The following is a 2,797-nucleotide window of genomic DNA, read 5'->3' as shown; positions in this document are numbered from 1 at the left end:
GCTTAGCCTTTCATGCGGCGCCGGAAGAGAGGGCGCGGAGTGGGATGTGGACCTTGGCGGTCCCCCCGGCACTAGAGGGCGGGGTGAGCGTTATTTATTTATTTATTTATTATTTTTATTTATTTATTTTATCATCATCGCTCGCCCCCCTTGGTGATTTGGTGAGTGTGGCGCTGCGAAGGCGCGGAGAAGCGGGGTGGGGATTTTCCCCCCTGCTCCCAGTGGACGGGCGACCTCGGCGGCGGTGACCCCGCCGTCGGGTAGAGTGGGCGGGTTTCCCGTCCGCTCTACGCCTCATAAGCTCGTAACCCCGTGCGAGGTGTCGTGGTCATGTCTCGCGGCTTCGTGCGGGACCGAGGGGTCTTGCCTTAACCGGCCGGATCTAGAGGAAGAAGACCTCTATAAAAATTACCCCGAATCCTAAGCGGCGACACAGCGCGAAGGGATGCGTGGCCGATGGGAGGTTCGGTCTAACTGTGTCATCCCCTAAACATGGATACGTGCATTAAAACATTATTAACCCAGGAGGGTACCGGCGCCTCAGGCAATGGAGAATCCCTTCGCGCTTCGGCGCGCAGCCCTGTCGAATCTGGGATGGGCAAATCACGTGTTTGTGTTTCGGAGCTTTCCGGTTCCGACGAGAGGCCCGAGAAGGGCGGAGTTGAGGTAGTGCCCGAGAAGGGCGGAGTGGACGTAGTGCCCGAGAAGGGCGGTGAAGACGTTGGGCCCGAGAAGGGCGGAGTTACTGGCGGGGTGAGACAGCCGCGAGTTGTCCTCACGCGTGTGGACAGCGTCGGCTCTCTCTCCTCGGTCGACGGGAGGTTTTGGGGGGCGGGATCAGATTCCGACGACAACATGTCGTTGGGATCTTCCCGCCGCCGAAAGCCCTTTAGAAAGAGGATCCTCTCTCCGGGCTCCTCGGAGGAGGAAAATGAGAGGAAAAGGGCGACGCCTGGCAGAGGCCGAGGTCGACCGGCTACAACCGGCCAATACGTCAGACTGGCCGAAGCCAAACGTCGCCTTAACGACGAAAAGGAGCGGGAGCGTAAAATCCAGGCGGAGAGCGAGGTGGCCGATATGGCGCGGGCGGTCCAATCCAGGACAAGCTCGCGTCAGTCGGACATGTCGCTCAGCGACGACGCCCAAAGGCAAGGAGACGCGCTTTTTCGAGCGGAAGGTTACCTTGAGCTTCTGCAAAAGGTGACCGGAAGCTCGAGAAACCTCAAGGGCACTTATATCAAGGCCCTTAAACAAGTGCGAAAAGGTATGAAGGAGGTGGTGGAGGAACTCGCCAATCGCAACGCGACTGACGAGGTCGTCCACCTCAGGGCGTTGGTTGCCGAACTTCGAAAGGAGAAGGAGGAGTGGAGGTCGAAGTTCAATGCCCTGGAAGAAAAGATGGAGAGGTTTATGCTGTCGCAGACTGCGGCGCATAAACCTCAGCATCCCGTTGACTGGGATGAACGCGAGCGCTCTCTCGCTTCCAAACTGAGCGGCATGCTCAACGCCTCGATCGACGCCAAGATCGAGGCGTTGAGCGACCGGCTCTTACCGGCCAAAGCGCAGCGTGTCGCTCTGGACGCGAGGAAGGATAGAGAGGCCCCAGCTTCCGAGCCGGCCGACCAGGCGGCGGTCACGACGTTGACCCCGCCAGCGAATCCGGCTCCGAAGAGGGGGAAGCCAAACGGACGGGAGAGAAAGAAAAAGAAGGGTAAGACCGCGAACGCGGTCGAGACTCCGGCGGCAGCGCCGAAACCTGCTGCGAAACCGGCGCCCGCGACTCCTGCCGCGCGGGAGACCTGGTCTACCGTCATCGGACGGAAGGCCGGGAAGCCAGGCAAGGCTGCGGCTGCGGCTGCTTCGAAAGAAGCGAAGCCGAAAAAGAAGTTGCGTGCGCCGTCTTCGGCGGCGGTTTCGATAACGCTGCAGCCGGAGGCGAAGGACAGAGGCGTCACGTACGCCTCTGTAATCAAGGAGGCCCGCAGCAAGATAGACCTCGATGGTCTGGGAATCCAAACGCTCAAGATCCGAACGGGCGCGACGGGTTCCCGGATCATCGAGGTCCCTGGAGCGGAGAAAGGCGAGAAGGCCGACCTTCTCGCCTCGAAATTGCGGGAAGTCCTAGGCACGGAAGCCGTCAGAGTGCAGCGGCCTTCGAAGAGGGTCGAGCTGCGGGTCATGGGGCTCGACGACTCCGTCACCGCCGAGGAGGTCACCCGAGCACTGGCCGCGGAGGGTGGGTGTCAGCCGGACGACGTGAAGGCTGGCTCCCTCGCCCCCAACGGCTCGCTCTGGGTGAGCTGCCCGGTGGTCGCGGCGAGAAAAGTCGCCCGTGAAGGACGATTGCGCGTCGGCTGGACCACGGCGAGGGTCCGGCTGCTCGAACCGAGGCCGCTGAGGTGCTTCCGGTGCCAGGAGACGGGGCACGTCGGCGCGAAGTGCACTCGCGAAGTGGACCGCAGCGGCGCCTGCTACCGCTGTGGCGAGTCGGGCCACAGACTTCGCGAGTGCAAAGCCGAGCCGAAGTGCGCCATATGTGCGGCGGCCGACCGGCCCGCCAACCACAAAATTGGCGACAGGAGGTGCCCCGACTACAACAAGAAAAAGGGAAAGACCAACAAGAGTGGCAGGCGCAAAGACAGGCCCGTAAAGGCTACCGTCGTCGACGCGCCGGCTGCTAAGCCAGTGGAGGATTTAATGGACGCCGATAATTAATGGCGTCCATTAAGTTCTTGCAGGCCAATCTGAACCACTGTGCCAGAGCTCAAGATCTGCTGATCGAGAGCATGGCACAGTG

The sequence above is a fragment of the Melitaea cinxia genome, chromosome 21 (genome assembly GCF_905220565.1).
Source record: "Melitaea cinxia chromosome 21, ilMelCinx1.1, whole genome shotgun sequence".
Lineage (NCBI taxonomy): Eukaryota > Metazoa > Arthropoda > Insecta > Lepidoptera > Nymphalidae > Melitaea > Melitaea cinxia.
The sequence above is the reverse complement of the archived record's forward strand: the minus strand, read 5'-3'. Positions refer to the sequence as shown.